Raw genomic sequence first — 25,832 nt, 5'->3', positions numbered from 1 at the left:
TCTTCAAATAATACAAATTATCCAGGAGACAATCAATTTGACTGGAAAGCGCTTGACAGGCACCTAGATTATCCTGTAAACATTTGTATTTAATTTCATCTTCATTTTCCAATTGACTCAACTGAATCAAACCATCTCTCAATATCCCTAAGCTATTAAAATGTCCAAGAGCATCAGTAAGAATATTCAAATGACCGGTACCTTCTAGATTCCAAATCTTTACCTATTAGTATCTGGTGAACCTTTTCTATCCTTTAAAGATCCACCAGCAGCTGATTCTTTTTAACACCATTACAATTTGAATCATCATCATCACCATCATTTCCATTGTCTAATTGATTTGCTGTCAATTTTTCCAATTTAATTAGAATGGAAAGTTGATCTTTATACAATGGAGACAGTTGAGAATCTTCACCTTCCCATAGATCATAAACACTTGAAGATATTAATTCAACCATGGTAACAGGTAACCAGGTATCGCCCAGAGATTAAATGGAATCAAAATTAAATTCATGAGATGAGATTCTTATGAGTGTTACTTACCAGCTTTTCCAGCTTTGAAACCTGCGGCAGCGGCTCCTTTTTTGCCTCCCAGCACCTCCTTTACCGCTGTAACCTGTTTCAGCTTCTTCTAAACCTGAGCCGACCTCTCTCTTGGAATTAAATATACATATATGGCCAACTCGTGGAACATGTTATGGTCAAAAGATTTCGTATGCTTTGGATATATTCGTTGATTGGCCATTCGCTCATTTTCCTATGGATTGTCTCTTCGAATAACATAGTTGATATTGGTCCAGAAGGTTAGAATGTTAGTTGAGTTCTGTACCAAGAGATGTCAGCAGTGTACAGAAAACTTGACTACCAAACAAAAAGTAAAAATGAGTTGACTCAATGATTGTGATAGTTTAGTTTTTATGATAAAAGTTATTTTACTCATTCCCAGTAAATGATCAAACCAAATAAGTTTATCGTTCTATCAACAAATTGAGTTAATTTAAATTGATGAAAATGTGAAACTTTCAGTGTTTATTGAAATGAATTAAAAACAAGTAATTAGGTGACACAATTAGACAAAATCAACAGTTGATAGATTTCATTTTAAACATTGTTAATAAACATAATCAAATTCTGCCAATCGAACTTACCTCAATCTCTTCTTTTATATTGATTGTGTTTGATTGAACACTTATGTAGGATAATATTATTATTGCTGGTTAATTTTATTCATCAAAACTGTTGATTAATTCAAATTGAGGAAATATAATCATCATCATAACATATTCATTTGATTATTAATTGTTTGTGTTTTTATCAAGATATCATCATCTTAGTCTCTATCAAAATAATTGAGTTTAATTTAATTGTTTAAACAAAATGAGAAGGAAATTAATGTTTTAATTGTGATTCAGTTGCTATTCAAACAACTTGGATATTTAAATCATCATCATCGGTGACATGTCTACAATTAATGTTATTTGTACTGACACTTAATTGTAGTAAAAATTTGGTTGTAAATTCACAAAGCTTAGAAATTGATTATTCAGGTATTTGCAATTTTGTTAATTATCACCATTGATGATCCAATCTATTAATAATAATAATTACTTTCTCTCTTTCTCAATGTTTAGGTCACACAGAAGTCGAAGGTATCGCTGGTCGATCAGTCTCTTTACCATGTAACATAACGATAACCAACGGGAATATTAAAGAAGTGGCAATTATTTTATGGTACAAAGGAGAGACTGAATTCTGTTTATACAGTTGACACTGGAATAAAAGTTCATTATGGTTCAATCTATATTCCATCGAGTCTTTATAAGAGTCGATCTTATTTTGAAATGTCCAAAAGTCCACCGACTCTACGATTAGATAAAGTTAGTGAAAAGACTCCGTGAATATCGATGTAGAGTCGATTATGAAAATATCCAACACAAAACTTTCACATCAACCTTAACAGTTATCGGTAAGTTCAATTAATTTTCCAATAAATATTAGTAATCAAAACTAACCATCAACTTTATAACTGGATTAAAAGTGCCACCCGAATCAATTTTCATCGTTAATACCGAAACAATGGAAAAACTTGAAGGTCTAGTTGGACCTTTCAATGAAACCTCAGATTTATCTTTAAGCTGTGAGGTTTATGGAGGTTGGTACAAACTTGATTTTTAAATTATAAATTATGATGATAATTGAGTCATTGAACATCATCTTAACACTATCAAAATAAACCAAGTTAATCTTGGACTCATTCAGTAAACTGTCTAATCTTAATCCAGTTATTCTAATGATCGTTTGAATTTTTAATCAGTTTTTACTTTACTTCATTTTCATGGTTAAAATTCATCCTCCTTAGAGTTTGAGCTGACTACTGACCAGGTACAAATGGGGTGAATATACAATTTAATACTTTTATATTTGGTCAAGTAGAATACAAAAAGAAAACCAATGTAACCACTTTATATTTGTCCAATTCAATGAATGAACTTAGAAGGTGAATTGAATTTTTATCATGAAACTTGTTTGAAATGCATTGAAAAAAACGAGAAAAAAATAACATTCGAATGTTTTTATTCTCTGATACCTTTTTCTCTTCTTATTTCAACATATTTATCATCTTTGGTCCTTTTATCTTCATCGTTCTTTCACTGTATTAACATATGATAATTTGAAACTAAAATCAGGTAGAAATATTCACTTGAAACTTTTGGGTCGAATTGAATAGAAAAGAATAAGAAAAGTTTCCAATATGAGAGCTGAGAATGGATATATTTAAATCGAATCAATTTTGAGTTCGATTTCTGCCCTTATACTATCAAATTGAAAACAGACATGATAATAAATTTCAGTGAGGATGATGGAAACAAGAATGAAAAGAAAATTCATAAGATTGAATCAGTTCGAAAAGTTCATTTCGATTCATTAAACTTTTCTTATTTCGAAAGTTTCAATAAAAATCTGTCACTTCGAATTCCGAATCACAACTTGAAGGGATAAGAAATATTTCATCATCGAAAGTGTGAACAAAATTTCACAAAATTTAATATAATATTTACGAGTTCGAGTTAATTTCAATGAGAAAAAGTTCTAAAAATTGATTTGATTAAATTTTCTTATGATCAACTTTCATTAAACTAATTGAATCTTCAGTCGACATCAAAGCTGACAACTACTAATTAGAGTACAGATTGGATGAGGTTAATCAAAGAGTTAATTATATTAATAATTACAACGAATACAATTGAATTATAACCATTTTATCAATTAGGTATCAAAGTCTTTGAATACCCTAGTATTAATAATTAACTTAATCAAAGTATTTTTTTGGGTTGGATTTGGTTAAAAAAGTATTGTTCATTTAAATACTTCGTTTCCTCATGGAAATCTAAATGTAAGAATCATGTATTGATAGATTATCATATGTAGAGATGTGTAAATATATATATTTGGTAGAGATTCAAGGTATTAAGGAGATTAAGTGATTAAGGATAAAAATAATGTTCTCAAAGAAATAACCATAACTGTAATAAAAGACATGCTAATGAGACACTATTATAAAAAGGAGTACATGAAATGACTTGCAGAATGAGAATCAATTAGAAATAGATTGAGAGAAATAAACTAATCTCCATTTCTACCGGATTATCTATCTGATCAATATTCATGAGTACTCGTTGATCACCTAGTAATCAACACTTCACCTCTGCCTAATTTACATGATTATGAACATCAGTTTTTATGAAACTAAAGTAGTTTCTCATAATATTAATCTAACATTTGCTGATCACAATTGAAATATCAATGAAATTTCACATTTCTAAATCTATTTAAAAGCTTCAACTATTTACCATGAGGTTTGATTATCAAACAATTCCTGAAATAAGACGAAAGGATAAATGGAAAGAGAAAGAAAATAGCAGAACTCTCAGAAAACGATAATGATACCAATTTAGAACTAAGATTGAAACTTTCATGACTCACATGAATTAGTGAAATGATACAAAATAAACTATTCAATTTCCATTACGTGAGAAAATTGAAAATAAAAATATTAAGATAACTCTCTCTTTCTCTCTTATTCTTTCTCTTTCATTCAAATAGCTAATATTAGGTTCTATTAAATGATTATTATGGTGATAATATTGTGTCTTTTTGATCATTTTATGATATTATCATGGAATGAAAAAGTTACCAGTAAATGAAAGATTTGTAGTGAGCCAACGATATTTTGCTCTCATTCAGCTTGAAATGATAAAATCGATATAATTTATGTATTTATGAGTATCGATGATGAACCTTGGAAAAAATGGAAAAAAAGTTTGTTTCTTTCTGTTCGATTGAAGTTTTTTTGTTCGTCTATTTTCATACTGTTGCATTTGGGAGATTATATCGAGTTGTTCTTCTGTTGCCTCCGGAATTCAAGTTGATGATTAGGGAAATCGAGTTAATATTGTATCGAAATTCCATATGCTAAGAAAAAGGAAACAAGTTCGATTTTGATCTGGTTGAATTGTAGTAACAACATTTTCTGACTTTGATCTGTATCGAAATCGTTTTGGGTACATGATTGATTATGTTGAATGAAAAGGAAAAGAAAAGTTCTGAGCTTAGGATTTTTCTTTAACCATTAAATGTTGTATGTAAATAATCACATGATCGATATCAATGTAATATGAATGATTTTTAACTCCATGATGATAACTTTGATTCAGTTTTTCTTTGTCATGAACAATTTAGAAAAAAACTTTGGGGTCAAAGTTTCCATGTTAAGAAAGCTCATGAGAACATGAAGATAGAATTCAATTTTATTAATACTTGAAATCAATGAAATCAATCAGCTTATTCATGAGATGAACTTGTGAGCTTGAGGTGAATCTCAGATTATAAAGTTTTTCTATTGTAGATAACATTTTGATTTCTTTATCTTTTATTCGGATAAAAGGAAACAATCTGAAAATCGATTGACAAACTGAGATCTAAGGTTAATCTACAGAGGATAAGGTGAGAAGATGAGAATAGATATGAACAAGAGGAAGTGGAAAAAATAAAGATTAAGAATAGAATCATGCTGAAAATAGAAAATAAACAAAATTAAAAGTCAAAGATATAAATATATCGATAGATATTGAATGGAAGATAAAAAGAAACTAAAAATCCTTTGGAATACAAAGTTTACTGAGAACTACAGGGAGTGAAAACAGGAAGAAAAGATGAAAAAAGTTATCCAGCTTTGGAATACAAGAAATCAGCTGAGTCTCATTATCTTCATCTTAACATGAGAGTAAACCACTTTTTCTGTGTTTACATTGACCACCATTCATCTAGTCCATCTAGAGGGATAACTTTTATTTTCTAAATACCAACTGATATAAATTTCCTGACTTCGAATAGCTAAAAAACTTTATCCTCTTACGTGAAGAGTTAAAGTGGGACTGTGAATACACTCAGTAAGAGGAGAAATAAAAGAGTAGAGATTATCCTTCCATCATCTTTGGAAATAAAATGTTTCTACCTGTTATATATTATTTCATTTTCACCATTGAAGTGAACCTTTTTTCTTGCTGCAAAAAAAAAATCACAAATAAACACTGTAAATGCTGCTCTTACGTTGTTTACACTCTCTCATGGTATTAGGTTAATCTTGGGATTTTAGTCAATCCAGCTTTTTATTTTTTTCTCTGCTAATTCTTCCTCTTTTCAATGTTACTTTTCTTTCATCAATTGATGGACAAGAGTAGACAAAGAACAAATTAACACAAAGTGGTGACCAATAATTCAACACATGGGAATTTTTTGCAGAAAAATGAAAATAATGATGTAAGATTAAGTTACATTATCACAATACTAATAGTAACTAGAAAATGATAAAAGTTATGAAACTCAGTTTTAACTAATCTCATAGTCATGGGAATATTAATATTATCCAGTAGATTCAATAGCTAAAAATACTTTTGACTTGTTATTCAATCAAATGAATTGATAACCTACGAAATTCAATGGAATATTTTCATCTATTGTTTCAATATCTCATGTACAGCATTGTATTCAATTATTTTACTGAATTCTAGGCACCATTAGTGTCACCATCATAATTAAGTAATATTAGTCTCTGTTAATCAAATATAATTATGTTATTTTCTAACTTCAGGGCAATATCATAGATTGAAAATTTCATTACTCTTGATCTTTGATCACTTAATTTCATGTTACCTTCATGATAAACTTTGATTACTTTCATTTGATTGTCAAAAGTAAATTCAATATCAGCAATCGTTTCTCAACTTTTCATATCTGTAACCTGAATGAACTTTTTGCCTTTTATTTTGCTAATTGTAATTCAATCATTATCATGTTAATGATTAACTCAAATTTATAATTCAAGACTCATTTCTGTAAATGAATAAAGTGATTTATCAAATATAATTTCATGATAACATTTTCAACAGATTTTCCTAGTAACTGCAGTGTTAAGATTAACGATATAATTGAATCAAGATAATATGATTCAGTTAACTTATCAAATGAAATGATAATCATGATAAAAGTTAATGGAATAGTATATAAGAGTTGGAATCAAAGTGTTTGCTGTTCAAATGATAAATTGATTCAATTAATTCAAATTACTTTAATTTATTTACCTTTATTGACATTTTCTTTGATAATTAGTTTCATCAATTTGATTGTATTGAAAAAATAATGATTGAATCCGATCGTTTTTATATCTTTTTGATAAGGAAAATACTTGATTCATTGTCATAACAATTGAATACAATGTTTTCATTAATACTCATGAACTTTTTTCTCGATAACTTTTCTGTGTCTTGGAAACACTATTGGATTAGTTAATGAATTGTGTTCAGTAATCTCGTTGCATGAAAGGGTATCATGCAGTTTCTTTCAACTGAATTGAATGATTGCTCATGTTCATTTGATTACAAATCATCTCATTAGATTGAATATTTTCAAGTTAAATGAGATAACCATTATTCTTGGATACCTTTTACTTGTAACAATATTTGTTAAGGTGGCAGGTTGAAGGTTGGGTGGTTGTCAAGTTGAATAAATAGTTAACTTATTCAGAGTAATTCTCAGTCCATGTAACCTTAAGTTTCCAAAATTATTGTATCTGATTCATGAGATTTATCAGCAGGGAGAAACTGTTTGTTTATCATTCAACTGATTCAATTGAATTAACTTCCATTTTGAAGATGGAAAAATAAAATAATATAAATATCAAAGTCCAATTGAAAAGTAAACCGTTTTGAATATTGGAAACTCTGCTTGAAAATTTTTCTCTGCTCTTATTTGCATCTTGAGCCTTTTCATGAGGCTCATGAGTATTGAACTGAACTTATGCCAAGGTAAGCAAAAAGTAAAGAGGAAGGAAACAGGAGGACAAGGGAGGTGGGAAAAGTCATGGAGGAGTGAAGATAATGATAATCATATTAATGATTGACTCTTGGTGACTCCTCGAGCAATGTAACAATAACTTCAATTGATGTTTCATTTTCTTACATTATCATCATCATCATCTTTATCTTCATCTTTCTTTTCTTCCTTTTTTATCCTGCTTTTCATATTCGATCTTTTTGTCTCTTCTCCATCTCGTTCTTTTTCCCTCTCCAAGTTTTTTCTTTTCCTATTGTAGTAATAACTTTATCTCACTCCTTTAGCATCCTCATCATCTTTCACATTGTATCTTCATTCAGTTAGAATTTTGTTATTTTTTTTTGGAAGAGAAAAAAAATCTTCTTCTTCATCTTCTTTTCATTTCTTATTCTCTTTTTATGCATAATATTATCATCTTCATCATTATCATCTCTTTGAAGATGATAACTCAATGAGATTCGCCTCAAGTTTCAAACATCAATGAACTACAAGAAAAGAAATTGAATTTGAAGAAAAACAAATTAAAGAAAAGGAGAAGGAAAAAAATGAATTCGAAAAAATTTTACAAAAGATCTTCATCATGGTGTAAGAATCTCTCATCAACTTAATCTACATGCTCATGTTTTTTTGCCACCTTATCTCCAGATCATGAGCTTAAGTATCTGTCAATTTTTTTCTTGTTTCAATACAGAAAATTACTCATAAATTGTCAGTTTTTGGCTTACCGAAAACTCCTATCAAGGGTGACATTTACACGTTAGTTTTCATGATACTTGGATTATGACTTAGGGTGGAAACTATTATCTGTTGAGATTGAATTTATGAATATGAAACTGAAACATGTTTATATCATTTTGTCTTCTATTATTGCTCAATTTAATATCTCTCCATGAGAGAAAGAGAGAAAGAGAGAAAGAGAGAGAGAGAGAGAGAGAGAGAGAGAGAGAGAGAGAGAGAGAGAGAGTAATTAAAAAATTTACGATTAATGACTAACTTACTAGAATGACAATTGTATGGCTATTTATATCTTGATTAAGGGTTAACATTGAAGGTGATTTAACTATAGTCACGTGAGTAGATAAGATAACGGGGGAAAGTTAATATATTACAGAGAGTGATGGCTAAAAAATTTTTGAATTGAGAAATCAATTTATCAGAGTTTTCAATCTCACTTTGATCAATTATTAATAAACTCTCAGTCTAATTTACTCGTAAATCTTTACGGCACAAAATTTGAATCCCGACGAACGCTGCAAGCAGTTCTTTGAGAAAATGGACTTTAGAAATATAGTCCAGAGTATCCATCCTGTCTAGAACTCAGGTCCACAGTAAATAATTAAGTATAACATTGATGTTAGTTAATTAGACAAAAAGTGAATAACTTTTTATTTCTTACGAAAACTATTATTTTAATACTTGGCACAAGCCTTTTTGAATATGAATTTCTGAAAACAATCCCTTGAATCTGACATGAGAAGGACAAAAAATGAAGTATAAACAGAATCCAAAGAATCTAAATGAATAACTCAACGACCATTAGACTTTCATTCCAATTGTTTAGTTAGGGCTATTTTCAGTCTTCTGTGATACTCTTTCTCAAGCCTTCTGAGTCTCGGATATTTTTTCTTCCTCCTAAATTCTGATCATCTTACTATTTCTCTCTTTCTTTTTTTTCTCTGTCCATCAAAGTTAATATCATTGTCCAAGCAATCATCATGAAAGAGGGAGGAAAAAATCCAAGAACAAGAAACTTTCGCCTAGGCAATAATAAAGCATAAATAAAAGTTCATGTTACTCAGTGTTCATCTTGTATCTGATATCAACATGGTACACAGAGATTGAGCTTCATTTAATAGATCTATCATTTTCCCATGTTATCTCTGAGCTTTTTTCCAGCTTTCTTTTTCGGTGTCTTTATTTTTTTCATTATTTTGATTAGAGTTCAAAGATCTTGTTGTTCATGTTGTTGTTGTGCAAACATGATGCTGGATCTTTTTTCATGGAGAATTCACCACAAGAAAAAAATAATAGATTGACCCAGTTCAAGATAAGAATTGACTAAGAATAATATCTCCAATTAGTCTCCCAGAGACGAAAAATTCATATGGATCAAATTGTAATCATAATTACTAATAATTCTATCTACTGAACAGCATCAAAGCTCGGTCATGACTTTGATTCCTGATAACTTTGAACCATAATCGACTTAATTGATTTAAGTTCCTTATTTAGTCGTTCATCACATGGTTCATATTTTATTGTTTACCATTTGCATTTAGTTTTCGAACAACGAAATTGATGATAATCAATGATTTCAAATGAAAATCTTAGTTACCCTAATTATTAATTAATATTATGGTTCGAGTCGATTGTTACTCCAAAGTTGATTGAAGTGAAAAAGTTTCTCTTAGTTTTCATGTTGATTCATCTTATCTGATTACCTGAAAGTGTCATTGATACACAACATTTTACCGTCAACACTGAATTAGACTTATACTCAGGGGGAAATCTCATTCTCTTTCGGGTCTCATTTATGTTCCAATCATCTCATTCCTTTCATTTCCTTCCGGTTTATCCATTTACTTCTCATTTCCTCAATCGTTATCAACCTTAACTCGAAAAAAAGTATTCACATATTATTATCGATTAGAATCTTTGATTTAATCCAATTCGTTATAAGAAACGTATTAAGAGTTAAATACTGAATAAGATAATTTTGTTCACCCACCAACATCTCTTTCTCTCTCTTTCCCTTCATGATTATTGCAAAGATTAAAATTCAGTCATGATATCCAATAGAAAGTATTCAAATACCCTCCTATGAATGATATATTAATCACTTATGCTACAAAGGTAACAATTGATGATTGTTTTCATATAATATCATGTAACCATTATTATCATGTATCCATACACACAATATGATGGAGTTGATTATTGTTGGAATGTAGCTAATTATCATTGGACATTTTATTTGATTGATCATTTCTAGCTACTGGACAGTGTCCTGTAATCCTAAAAGTCATAATAACAAAACTAATATTCATCTCCCCTCCCCATTGAAACTGAATAATCACCATTCTTGATTAATATTGACTCTAAATTTGTTGCTCATATTACTATTACAATGTTATCATATTATCAACATTATCATCATGATTGAATACATGGGAACCCTGATGACGATGATTACTGAATAAATATTAGATTTTCTATCTTTATAATCATCTTTATCATAGCAATTCCGTTATTAATATAAAGCTCATTGTTTACCAGACTAATAAAATCATCTGATGATTAGCATTTCATGTATATTAGTATTTACTCATTAAGAAGATATTATTTTCTTCATCCCCCTGTAACATCATGAAACTAATCAGCAATTAGATTGGATTTTGATTGAAATTTTGTGCAAATTTGGAGCGAGATTTTCGTTTCCATGCACAACCAATGGTCAGTTATTGTTTACATTCTTAACAATGTTTACCGAAGATATTGTTGATTTTATCTCATAGTTTTTTCCTCTCATTTCATTTCGTCAACATGAACTTTGTTCAACACTAAAAGTAGATATTGTAACAATATTATGTTGAGTTTTTTTCACTTTCATGAAGAAAACTCTGAAGAAATTTATTCTAAATTCTAACATATTGAAGTGGAAATATAAGAAGAATCTGATTTTTTACTTCTCATGTTATTTGTTCATCTTATCTGAATTATGAGAAGCTTTTTTCTTATCACCTTCATGTTCATCATCATGTATCTTCATCTTTTACTCCTTTTTCCGTATTTTCCACCCTAACGGATGAACGTCTCAATATATTCAGATCACATTGAATATAAACCACCATGAACTCTGTCTTTTCGTTGTCTTTATCTTTGAATACTGTTTGATAATTCTTATCATGATTTCATGTCAGAACAAGGATTGTTCATGTGAAAACTTCCCCACAGGGAGATACATTGGATTTTGTGTGTATAAGCAGAAAAAAAGATGCTAAGGGAAACTGAGGAACAAAACTGAAGAACATGAATATTAAGGTCGTAAGAAAATGAAGAAGGCACAGAGAAAGTGGGTGGTTATGTCAAAAAGAAGGAGAAGAAGGAGAAGAGCTTCTGAAACGGAATTCAGAGTTATCCTGAAACTTTATTGGAATTTTTTTTCTTCAAATATCTTTATCTTCTTTTTCTTCATGATCTATGAATAAACAGCATTCATCATGTAAACTTGTCACTAAATCCCTCATTCACTTTCCATCCTTTTACATCATGTACCATGATTATGATAATAATATCCCCGGAAAATAACATGAGACCGGAAGTCCATCAGTTACAAAACTAGGAACAACCCTAACTCATTTTATCCCAATAGATTTTTCCAATTTCTATGCCAATGAATTTTGAAACTTTTTTTTATCATTCTTCTTCCATGATTCCTCTTTAACCTGAATATCATGAAAATGGAAAAGACATCAAACATCATAATTGAAAAAGAAAGAAAAAGAAAGTTTTTTTTATTGTAATAAATTTCATGACAAACGAATGAAGAACACAAACAAAAATAGAATCGGAAAATTCATCCTATTACATTTCATGAGAGATATTAGATAAAGTTTAGTTTTCTGCAGAAACGAAAAGTTTTCAGGGGAAACAAACAATATTCATGATGAGAACTATTGATTCGGATTATCATTATTAATCTAACACTTTCAATTTTCATCCAAATTTTCAATCATGTTTTCCATGAGGAGACAATCTATCATCTTTTCAATATCATGATTCTCACCTGATAGTTGAAAAACTAATGTGGCAGTTGGAAATACTCACAGGTATCTCAATTTCCGTTTCCTATTTCATTCCATCCGATTAATTATCAGATTGAATGAGTTGCATTATGATTATAACCATCATCAAGTTGATTAGTGTTTTGAAATTGTAGACACACAGAAAAAAAACAATCAGAAATGAGATAGAATTGAAACTTTATCTGTTATTATATTAAATGAGCAACAGAAACAATTTAATCTGTGGTGACTTTCATCATCATCAAGATAATCATTAATATCATCAAAATAATCATCATGTTAATCATCATCATCATCATCGATAACCAGATTATTAACTCAACCTGAATAGGATTACTGAAAAGGAGGAAATAGCTCAGAAATCAAATGTGAAAGAAGCAAAAAAAAGTATCATTAAAAGTTATCATTATTATTATTGGGTTACATGATATATCCTGTTATTTCATCTAGAATCATGGTGATGATGAAGATAATGATGATCAGAGAATCATTTTATCATGAAGCTAAGTGACATTGGCATTTTCAGAGTTAAATCCATTTGGTATACATGGTATATATTTAGCACCCAAAAAAACCTTAATTACATATGATGAGGTTTTTTTTTCATTAATGAAACAGTAAACATAAGCAGTAGATTCACAATCAATAAATCAACTGAATCATGATGGAAAATAATATCCTCTGGAAGATGATATTATTATTATTACATGAGAGAGGTAGATTATGGCTTAGCTTGATTAGCTGATTACCTATGATATCAGACCATTCAGCTGATCATCTTGTTGCTCATGGTAAAGGATCAATGAATTTAATCATAATTTAATTCATTACTCTTGTATCCATAAGGATTTAATCAGGAAAAATTCAGTTACCTGAACTTTATATTTACTTTTAAGAGGAATTTCAATTTTCTTTATAATAACATTTAGAAAATCTTTAACTAAATATGTTTATAATAACAAAAATCAATCTTTACTATTAAAGTTAATTGTTTTCTTGTTTAATGATTTGATTAAATTGGTTAAAAGCCTTAAGAGGAGCTCATGAAATTAATCATGATTAACTTTTCAACCATCATGAGTATATCAATTTTGTATCTCTTTACCAAAGAACCGTGAATCATTAGATAACATTTATAAGTTTCGAGAACGTTTTCTTTATTCATTTTCTGGAAAATTTTGTTCAAAGGTTAAAATTTATTATATTCAAATCTCGAACATCATCATTATCATTATCTCGTATTAACACCTTCTAACACATTTCCTCATCGAGTTACTCTGTATGTATAAGCTTCATTGTAAAGTATTAATAGTACAAAGAAGTCTTGTTTTGGAATTTACGACAGATTATCATCATACGACAGATAAATAAACTTCACGAATAGTTAGCTTATCATAACTATCATGGTGCTAATGGTCTGATTCGGTAGCTTGAGATTTTTTATTTGAAGAGTAAAAAAATTCAGAACATTGCTCTTAAAAAGTCCTGGCAGTGATTGCTTGGTTACTCATGGTGAGCGGAAAATTGTCATTGTTTCCTTATGATAAGAAATCAAGTCAATTCTGAAATAATGAATCGAGAAAAAGTTTTTAGAATCAATCATGAACTTTCAAAATTAAATGAGAAGTTGTGATTCCTTTGAATGAGAAAAAATAACTAAATGAACACTTTATCGAAAACTATTGGTCAATTATTGAAGCGAAATCGTTAAAGGAGTAGAAAAACTCTAATTCGGAGTAATATATATTCTAGATTATCGAATGAGATTTAATCTTAATGCTAATCAAACTTATGAGATAAAAGTGACAAGTATCTCCTTTGTGGATAGATTCAAGAGCTTCATGAATTTATCTTATTTAAGGTGGACAATCATGATGACCATGATGAAGATAATAATGAAAATGAGTCAATTCTTGTCACTTGTTATTAGTAACCAAGGAGATGAATTGAAAAATTACAGGAATGGTAACGAGTCACGATTGATTAAGAAGATGATAAAAGTGAAATGAGATGATGAACCAATCAAATTGATTAAGTTTTCATCATCTCAAGAGGATGAGATGAGAATGAAGATAATGATGAGGATGGGCAAGAGAAGTTGGATCAAAGAACAACAAAAAATGAACATGAACAAGTGGATAACTTTTGTACCATCGATAGATGATTTTTATATTTATCTTCATGATCTGTTATTAGTATTAGTAGGTAAGCGCACGCCTCTAATGTAGCTCTTCTGTTAATGCTAATGGTTTTGTTGATTGTTCATGATACAAATGAATCAACAATTTTTGATAAAAACAAACGATAATAATCACAATCGAGATACATCATCGAGATACGTCCTAGTTAGAAATACGGATTTAAACTTAATTTTGTCCATAATTCAAAGGCATCTGTATTCTGAACTAAGGCAATAAAAGTGAATTAAATTGATATTTGAAATTGGATAACATTGTTATTATTCACATGCTAATATGAAATTGACCGGATTTATTATAGTAATTGAATTACTGATAATCGAAACATTGACCATAAATAGTTGCGTTATTTGTAACTTATGCTTGGATATTAAAATTTACCAGAAATCTCTGTTTATCATGACCTGAAAATTTTATTTAAATTTGATACATGATTAGCTAATTTGATATAAAAGATTTGATAGCATGTACTCACCTGAAGCTGATTCAACTCAAGGAACATGAAATAAACAATTTAGCAAATTTTATATTGATTCATTTCCCAAGTCGAGTTTCATTCATCTCTTTCAATTGGCTCTCAATTTGGATTGCAATTCACCAAGAATTTATTCAGAAAATCATTTCGTTATCTTTGCACTTGATTCAACAATTGTATTTTAATAGTCGATAGTTACATTCATGAACAGTCCAAATATCGTTAACTGATGTTTTTGTTTTTTCTGATGTTCAATGTTTTGAAAAAAAACAGCCTTGAGCGTGATGTTTTTCAATCTGGAATCTCTTAGATCTTTTAGTAACGTTTACTCAATTTATTCAAATTTGGTATTAATTTATCATTCGTAATGTTATGTTATTGCTACTAAATGCTATTATATTAAGTTAGAAATGTTATTTCTTAACTACCACACAAAAAGCATATTAGTATTAATGCTAAATATAATTGTTATTGTGACGTAGCTCGTTAAGTGCAACTCATGAAGATTATAAAAGTACTGCTACAATGTGGGGCCGAAGACATTTTTTTGGGATAATGTTTTCTCATCTCAGTGTTCTTAGGGTTTGCTAATCTACTCAATCAGATTGGATATTGTTTTACGTAATTTTTTTTCTTTTCCCATGACAGTACTAGCTATATGATGGATTCGTAACTGATGAACGTTTGAAAAAATTCCGTTACCATGAATATTATTCATGGTGATTATCATAACAATAGATTGTGTTTGTTGTATTTTATCCTATGAACTTCATAGTATGAAGATCATAATAATTTTGGTTCATCTGTTGCACAAATCTTTTGCTATACCATGATAAATATTGAGATAATTTCTGAATAATTAGATAACTAATTATTCTAATTTGTTTCTACGTTACATCATCTTAACGTTTGAAGTCTGTTGTTTTTTCATAATGATATATTTCTAATTATTTACAAATTCTCAATAATTGCACATTGATCAGATATTGAGTGCATCTATTAGATGAAAAATATTAATCTCGCTGGTTGGAAAATGGAGAATGAATAAATTCAGTTTATCACGAAATTGATCATGAAATAATTTGTGACCAAATAGATGGGAGTATTTAATAATAAATATAACGGATTTAGAAGTTATGTAAATAGTGAATTATTGTTGAGAGAGAGAGAGAGAGAGAGAGAAAGTAAGACATAATCTTAGAACTTTTATTAATATTCGAGGGAAAAAAAGTTTTGATTGAATCATATGAGAATTGGAAAGAAGAAATGAGAGAGAAACTTTAATAATTTTCATAAAATCGGAAGAATCTGTCTCGAACTTTTTCTCGTTTTTTATCATCATAATCATGATACTCACATGATCAAAAACTGCGATCGAGTCTAAATTGAGTAACAAACTATCAGAGCAGAAATGAAAGTGATGATAAAGTGTAATTGAAAATAGAAGGGGATCAAATCATCTGTTCAATGAGTTTCCTTGAATTTAATAACTCCCATTTCATAATCGTGGTGATGATAATAAAAACTGTTGGTATTAATAGACTGAGATCAATTTCATTGGTATGATAATGCTGTTATTGTTGTCGATGAAATAATAAATACACAAACTTACTGAAGATGAAATAATTTTATAATTTAATCTTAACAGATCCAATATACTGAACTTTCAAACATGGATTTCAAAACCATATTTAACTAAGAGATTAATACTCAACATGGAGTTCTGAGTCAGTGGAGACAATCATAAAAGCTTTTATAATCAGTTTGGATCTTAATTAGTTTACTAACTTCTTACATGTAAAAGATCAACTTAAAGTCAGAATATCAACAAATTACATGATCATTATCAACTAAATACATGATTAGCATTTCAATGAACAAATATTCTCATCTCCAAACTGATTTAACCTTGCGATAGTTTTGAGCAAGTCTATCACTAGAAAGCAAGTTTTCTGAATAAAAGCTCACAGGGAAAAAGTTCTTACCTCTTGAGTAAATTAAAAATCACTATTCCAATTCTCAAGCCATTAATCATGGCGACATAAACTCAATCCCTGATGATCATCTTGAATTACAATTATCTTTCATTATATCATGATAATTATCCCCACCCATTGATCAATGCTCACCCACTCCACCCTCGTGCTCAAAGACAATGATACATTTGTTAATAGTAAAATCACATTAAAAGTAATCATAATATTTTCCCCTTTTGCAAAATTTAACAATCAATGTTGAAAAAATCATAACTATGATAACATTAATTCATGACATTATCACATTATCTCAATCCCATTCAAATTCAAATAGGGTGTAACAATTGAGGGAAAAAAGTGGTTACCATGATGATGAAGGTATAATATCATAATTATCATCATCAAAAGTTGAAAGTAGTTGATGATATTTTGACAATTCTGACAATCAGATATAACATAATTTCCTATTTGAAATTTTATCTAACATCATGAAGAACTAGAAAAATAAAATAAAATAAATTTCCAAACACTCAGAATTTAAATTACTGTAAAAGTGTTGAAAGTTTGTTTCTTCCAAGTATTTATCATCATTCTCATGATGATGGTAATGATGATGTACATGTGAATAAATTTAATGATTTGGAAATTCAGAGAAATTAATATATTTCCCATTACAATAATTATCATGACATAATAATGTCATCTATCACTAATGATCTAATTATTGATGAGGTTTATGATTTCAATATCATCATGAACATCATGATATCCATAATGATAGATTAGGATTATCGTTGATTTATTCAGAGACGGAGAGAGGAAGATAAAGTTAAATGAAAAAATAGATTCATCTATCAAAATAATCATAAAGGTAACAATCACCATCGATACTCACGTAGTAATCAACTGATTGTTCACATTGATTGTAAGGAAATTGCTTCTTTTTTGATAACCTGTCATGATAAATGTATATTCATCTTGTTGAATTTTCAGGTTAGCATTTTAATTTTCAATCAGACTGATTAGCATGATGACAATCCTGATGATACATATTAATATTTTCAATAGCAAATGATAATCAATGACTTTGTTATCACCTTTGAATAATAATTAACTTCTTAACTTTAACATGTAACCTTATTAATCTTTGTAATTTTGGTGTTTTTTTTTCTCGCCTTCATAATTTTATCATCATCATGGTTACCAAATCAACTAAACAAAACTTTAGGTCAACCCAGGCCAACATTAACATGGTGGAAAGATGATAAACCTTTAATAGCCTCTTATGAAATTATATCAAATGAAGTGACCTGAAGTGACCTAAGCCTTACCAATCTAAGTCGACCCTTACTACTTTCAAAGATAACATGTAAAGCGGTTAACAGCCCATTAACTGATCCATTACAAACATCAATCACAATTAACCTTAACTGTAAGTTAAATTACTTATAAAAACAACAAACATGGAGATAAACAAAATGTTTAACAATTAACTTTATTCATTCATGTGTATTGGATAGTAAATTGTTTATATGATGATAGTTACAATCAATTATTTTTACGATGATATGGAAACTCATAGATTCCAGTTTTGATTCATATCAGGGAGTTGGAAATTTTCACTCCCAGTGGTTCAAATTTTAATCAATCATCTGGGGAGAGGTTTAACTATTAGGGTGATCATTTCATGAGATAAAAGATGGAAAATCATTGTCATGGAAATTGTATTTACTACTTTCCATCTCGAACAGAATTAGAAATGAAAAAAAAAACTAACCCTCGAACCTTTTGACAGGTCACAAAACAGTAAAGTCTATCTTGTTTTACTATCTTAATGATATTTACTACTCTCAATGGTTAATGTTGAACTATTTTTAACTAAATCATCTTCATGAACACCCTAAGAATTTTCTTGAGATTTTCATGATAATAATGATACTCATTCATTGAAATTACCATTGGTGTAACATTAATAACCATTCATTATATAAATGTAGGGGAGAAAATGTATTTGAATAACTTTGTCTTCTTCCTCAATGAATATCTTCATTCATGATAGTTTCAAGTATTCAGCTAATGATTAATATTAATCGTCTCTGTCAAGTGAAAGTATTCATTTCAAAACAATTTGCTTTATAAAGCAAAACTAATGGTGACCTTTTAATATTGAGGGAAGCCAAGAAATAGCTCAGAACTTTTTTTTTACTCATTCTTCTCATTTTCAGAATTCTCATCATGATATATATAAGTGTAAACCATTCACTCCATGATATCCTTAAGCTTAAACATTGATTAACCTAAAAGCCAAAGTGTAATGACCCACCTTCTCACCTTTGTCCCACTTAACACTCTCTCATTTTCTTACCTTAAACCTGGTTAACTGATGATAATTTCGTTCTGACCAAATGAACATGATAACAGTATAATGATATCATGGACTAGATGGTAAACAGAATTTTACAGAATTTCAACATTTAGTTGTGAACTTTTTTTCTCTCGCTTCTTCTAATAGCTTTGTGAGAAGAGAAATAAATTTTTCAATTCGTTACAATTATCACAATTATCGCTACGAGAATAATTTACACACCATTTGATTTGAACAATTGAACTTTGGGTGTTTTTGAGGAAGAAAAAGAGTCAAAAAAAAGTTCTAAATGAAAAAGTTTTGTCATTTTCGACGAGAAAGAAGAAGAAAAAAAACTCTCAAAGTAAATGAAGGATAAAATTTGAAAAAATATCTCATGAAAACTCATACGAATACAATAGATTCGGAGGGTTAATAGTAATTGTTACACGAATTGTAATCAATGTGAAAGTTTCTTAATAGTTGAACAATTTACCGAAAATGATTAAGTTGCAACAATTTAATTTTTTTTATTGCACAACAATCATAATGATAGTAAATCATCAAACCATTTAATTGTCTCTAAACTTATTGATTAGAATTACAAGTTATTACTTAATTGTTACTGATTAACTATTGATACTAATACTTTAGTCTTTTTTTTTGAGACAAAATCTTAAAGGTCATTTATAAGAAGCTAAAACTGACCAGGTTAATAACTGAGAGTAGACTTTATTTAAACTAACAAAATATTGTACACAATCAGTTGAAGTAATAATAATAATCAACGTAATGATAATAGTATCCAGAGACTTTGCAAACTCAATCTACTTTTATTATATCCATTGGATTCTAACTTTTTCTTGTATGAAATATTATCGTCATTATCATTATATCATTGGGGATAAAAATATATATCCAGAAATCGGTGGACATTCAGCTAAGGGTCATCATCAGAAGTTGCTGGTCATTTCTCTGTCCAGTCAACAATTTTTTTACAGAGATAAACACATTTCACTTTGCAGAAAGACAGAAATAGACAGAGAAATTTATCATTAACTTATTTCTTTCTTTTTCTACTTCTGTATTGTGATGATGATTATCATCTCAATATAAGGAATGATTTTTATTCTAATATTATATATATTCTCTTCCTCCATCATCATTATCATCTATTATCATCATCATCTGTGGGAGTTTTATATATATAACAGGGTATTTACTTCCGTTAATATTGATACTCACTGAGAGACAATAATTCATATAATTTTTATTTCTGTCTTTAACTTGGAGAGAGAGACAACAGAAATCAAAGTAGGATTGTGATCGGTGGTGGGGATCAAATGATAATAATACCATAGGGTTATTATTGATTGGATAATTTATGATGAAGATAATAATATTATCTCGCTTCGTGGCATATTGATAGTTGAAAGATAGTAATGATTAAATTTATTAAGCGACACAAGGTATTTAAGAACTGAAATAATCATGATAAATATATGGGTTCATGGTGAGTCTATGGGAGGGTTGATGGTCGAGAGAGAGAGAGAGAGATGATTTTTAATAGAGATAGATTGTAGGTGGATAATGATAGATAACCGATAGTCGAAAGGGTATTAATAGCTGTGTATACTTGGGGGGTATTTGGAAAATGGTGATGAAGATGAGGAAAGAAGATGCTGAGCAAAAGATGAAAATTTCTTTGATTTAGACTTTTTATCATCAATCCAAGTTATAGGGAGTGAGAGATAATAGGATGAGATAAATGCAAAGGAGTGAGTGATACTGTGAGAATGGAGAGGAGATGATAATGATATTGCATTTGGAAGCGTTTACAGTTCTGAACGTGACGGAAAAATATATACAAAGATTTAAATTGTAACAAGGAAAAATAATGGAAGAAAAACTGATGAAGATGATGATGGAATTGATGAAAATGATGTTGTAGATGAAAGGCATTAATCAAATGACTCCTGTTAGATCCCTGATGAGAACCGGAGGGAATCATGCTCATTATTATCCTCCAATGTACAATGAGAATGAGAGGAAGAGGAAGAGGAGGTGATACGAAGGCTGAAAATAAGAGAGGTGTGTGGATGTTTGCTCGTTGTTTTTGATGATCCTTCTGATATGGACAAGGAAAAAAGGTTATTCCTTAATGAAGGTTAGTCTGGTCAAGCTTGGATGAATCTGGTCAACCCAAAACATTGACCATAAACTTAACATACTTCAAAAATATCTGACTTTCATCAACACTCATGATAACATTTATTATCATTCAAATATTATTATCTGATTATTTTGTATCAATTTTTGCTCTATTGGTTGTATCAGTAAAGACTATCGAACCATAAGTTACCTTGTGGAATCACAGAAAAAAAAATCATTCAAATTGAAGCAAAAAATCGTTACTAGTGTTGGAATTGGATTAAATCAAATCATTGGTCAGTTAAGTTACAATTAAATGATTGTCTTGCTAAAGATTTGATTAGCTTAATCATATTATCAATACACATAAATTAAGATAACATAGAGTTGTTAATGGACTCAAGTTCAATTGGTAAATTGATCTTTGGCTACTTATCATTAATTTACTTTTAGATGATTACATTGATTAAGGTTTCATTGTTTTAACTTGTTTGAAATCAGTTGTAACGGTTAATTATTGAAATTTTAAATTCAGTTGAAAGGTTCATTTGTTACTAAGTTAATGGAAACATAATGTAAATCAATTGATAGATTAATTCAAGGGAAAAATATCACCACCTTAAATTATCGTATGCAAAGTGGGGAGAGATTTTCACCGAGAAATTCAGGAAGACTGAATTACATCCTATTTCCGCCTCAACCCATTTCTCCTCCTTCTTGTAGTCTCAATTGCGAGTATTTTATTTTCATTGATTTAATTTACTAAGGCAAAAGAAATTCAATCAAAAGCATAACATTAAATTAGATTTCGAACTGAGCTTTTCATAATTGTTTTTATCTCGAGTTTTGAACATTTACTTTTCTTTTGAATATGAACTTTTTTGTTTCTCTACAAGTGTTAATTTTTATCTTTCTTTTTTTTTCCTCTTCTCAAAAACAATAATATTCATGGGGAATAAAAAGTGAAACCATCAACAATATCAATTGAATTTCCTTCAAGTAAAATTATATCAACTGGTAAACGAAGTGAACTAATTTGTAGAGTTTCCGGTTCCAGGCCACCAGCTCGATTATTTTGGTGGCTTGATGGTCGTCGATTGAACAAATCTCGTGATACAATTTCTAAAGATGGTAATGAGACAATGAGCGTTCTCTCATTTACCGGAACTTCAACTGACAATGGTAAAGAACTTATCTGTCAAGCAGAAAATCCATTGATGAAGAATAGCAGCTTAGAAGAATCAGTCAGACTTAACATTCATTGTAAGTAAATTCTATTCTCTTTTTATCTTCTAATCTCATCATGTTAATCAATGAAAAGATGATGATGATGATGATAACGATGATGGAGAAGATGAAAGAATGAAGGTGAAGAAAAAATTTTATTCTTTTCTCAGGATCTATTGTTATATCACAATCTCTTTTCATTTGATTTCTTTTTTTCCAATGGAATTAAATTTTTTGTTTTCTCTTTTCACTTCCTTCTTTTTTTCCCCATTTACATCTTATCAACGTTTGATTCTTTGCATCCTCATCTTCAAAAGTAAATCAATGATGATGATGATGATGATGATGATAATCATTGACACAACATCATCATCATCATCACCATTGTCCCACCCATAGAAGCCTAAAAGACTTGATCATCTTCCCTCATCCTTTTTTTTCATCAATTATCTCAAATACTGATAATGTTATTACTTGTTAAGAGGCTACAATTAAGGTCAACCGATAATGTTAATGTTCAATAATAACAACAATTTAATCTTGTTAAGATAATCAAGTGTCAATAATTGATTTCCAATAGAATTGATTAACTTACATTTTCAATTTATCAAAAAACAAATAAACTGGTTGTTATAATGAGATATATGTTAACTCATTGAGCCTTTCATGATAACAAACTAGCCAGTGGTCAATAATAAGCTAATAATTTATGGTAATTTAATGTTAATCATTTTCATTGTTATTTTAACAATTTACTTAAATAGTAGTTAAATCTGATTGCTAATCATCTTATCACTTGATTAACAATCATTAAATTAGATAAACAGCAGAAAAAAGTAAGGTCATTATCTTTATTGCGAAACCAATGACCATAAATATCACAGAAAACGAGTAACATTTCCCTAAAGAGGTGAAACCATTTGACCATTTAGATTTTCATGTTCATCTTAACATTTTTTTTTTTGACCAAAGATACTGACCATTTACTGGGCTGCTTGTAATGTTCATCACAGAGATCAGTATAATCTCATGTGTTGATCACTCCCAACGGGCTGGACACAAGTACTCAGATATTAGCATAATCAGTTGTCCGGTTTTGTCTACAATAATAATTGAATCCCTTTGATTGTTAGAGAAGAAAAGTTTTAATTTTATTCGAATGAAGAAATTGTAATTCTTATTCTCTTTGCGTAATAATAATCTTCTAGTGGATTAGATTTCTCTCTCTCTCTCTCACTGTCCATTTCTTTCCCTTTAAATCATCATTATCTTGTAATGATCATGACCGATAATCTTTTAGCTTTGAAAGATTTTTACTTGGATTAGTTGACTTATGATCAAATGTCAATGGCAATTGTTAAGACAAACAATCAATTACTAATAATGATAATTATCTATTTTTCTTTGGGGTTGAAGATTAATCAAAGAGAGAGGATGACGACGATGATGATGATGATGATGATGGAGATGAGTAAATGGAACCAGGAAGAAAAAGAGAAAAATCAATTGAACATGAACTTGATACAAGAAACAAGGGAAATGATTATGAAAGAATAGAAAATGATAAATGAACTTTCTCCATGATGATTGCGATTGTTTCAGCTGATTTATCATCACTTTCATCATCATTGTTGTATTAACAGTAACGGTTACCATTTAAATGACGATGATGATGATGATGATGACCATCATCAGTTTGATTGATTGATAAGATACACAAATGATACAAATTGTACAAATGATTTTATGCTATTTATCAGCTAATCAAATTGTAAACAAGTTTGATTGTTGATTAGATAAGAACAACAACAAAAAAACCAACTTCCTTTTCCGCTTATTTTTTGATTGTAAAGTTTTCCATTGGCTTGACAATCAAAGTGCTTGATGAAACTGACCATTAATGCCCTTACAGAGGTAATGCTTTCATTTTCTAATTGTCTTCTTTCATTTTTGTTCTAATTGTGATTAAATCGCTTATAGATGTTCCAATTGTGAATATTGTTCTTGGTGCTAAAATTGATCGTGACTCAATTCGTGAAGGAAGTGATGTGTATTTTGAGTGTATCATCGATTCGAACCCGTGGCTTACAGAGGTCACTTGGATATTCAATGGATCACCTTTAATGTCCCAACCTTCATCTGGAATAATAATCTCGAATCAATCGCTTGTCCTTCAGAAAGTCAAACGGCAAAATCGAGGATATTATTCGTGCTCAGCAACAAACTCTGAAGGAATTGGAACCAGTGATACCTTTTACCTTAAAGTGCTCTGTAAGTGTTATCTTATTTTTGTTGTATTCGAAATATTTTTTCCACGTTTGTTTTTCTCGCAAAAAAACTAATAAGAGAAAAGAAAATTATGCAAACAATTAACTTCTTCCAATAACAAATATCCAGTAATCATTCAGATTCTCCTCTGGGTAATCACCAGAGAAAATAATCTTAAGAGGATAAACGAAGAGGAGAAAAAAAGATCTAAAGTTTTTACAGGAGAAAATGCAAAACAAAAAACTCGAAATTCGAAGAAAAAAATTCAATATTCATTTAGAACAAAAATATCAAGGTAATCAGACTCATGAGAATAATCATTTCTAATCATTGCATGAACTCGTATCAATTATTAATCCAATTGAAGATTCGCTTTTGCAATTAGGATAAGTAGACAAATAGATTTATTGACTTGGAAAATCTCAACTTGTAATCACAAGATTGTTGATTAATTACAACGATATCGAAAGTGTTAGTTTGATCCTTCGAATGTCAGAACTTTTTCCTCGAGATGAGAAGAGAAATATTATTTTTTTTCTCCTTTATTCCAATCCAATCATGATTATCGACAATGATTCAATCTTCATGATGGAAACCACAAGTTACTCTCTAATGATAACATTGACCATCTCCATCTGAAGCCTTGACCATCAACCACTCCCAATAAAAAGTTGCAATGCTGATAATTGTTGACCAATTGAAACCATATTATTAACAAATAATCAATTAGATCATTAAAAGGATAATAAAAACCAACAATTAACTGAGATGATCTCAAAAAAAGTTTAGGATATAATTAGAAGCAATTTTCTAGGAGACCAAATAATTAAAACTGATTCACCTTAATGATCAACTGATTAATTGATTAGATATTTTCAATGATGATTAATCATTTAAGTGTGTATTAATTAAATGATCAAATTTAATGATATTCTTTATCGTTAATGATTGTTGTTATATCCTATTAGTTTTTACATTGAGATTTGATGATGATCA

At 29.4% G+C, this 25,832-nt stretch overlaps 1 pseudogene; it reads left to right on the top strand.

Annotated features, from left to right (window-relative positions):
• Window positions 1-1,841: 1,841 nt before the first annotated feature.
• Window positions 1,842-24,839, top strand: LOC128394682 (hemicentin-1-like; annotated as a pseudogene).
• The last annotated feature ends 993 nt before the right edge of the window (window positions 24,840-25,832 follow it).

Source organism: Panonychus citri, unplaced genomic scaffold (assembly GCF_014898815.1).
Source record: "Panonychus citri isolate SS breed McGregor unplaced genomic scaffold, ASM1489881v1 Contig00022, whole genome shotgun sequence".
Taxonomy (NCBI): domain Eukaryota; kingdom Metazoa; phylum Arthropoda; class Arachnida; order Trombidiformes; family Tetranychidae; genus Panonychus; species Panonychus citri.
This window is presented reverse-complemented; position numbering and strand designations above follow the sequence as displayed.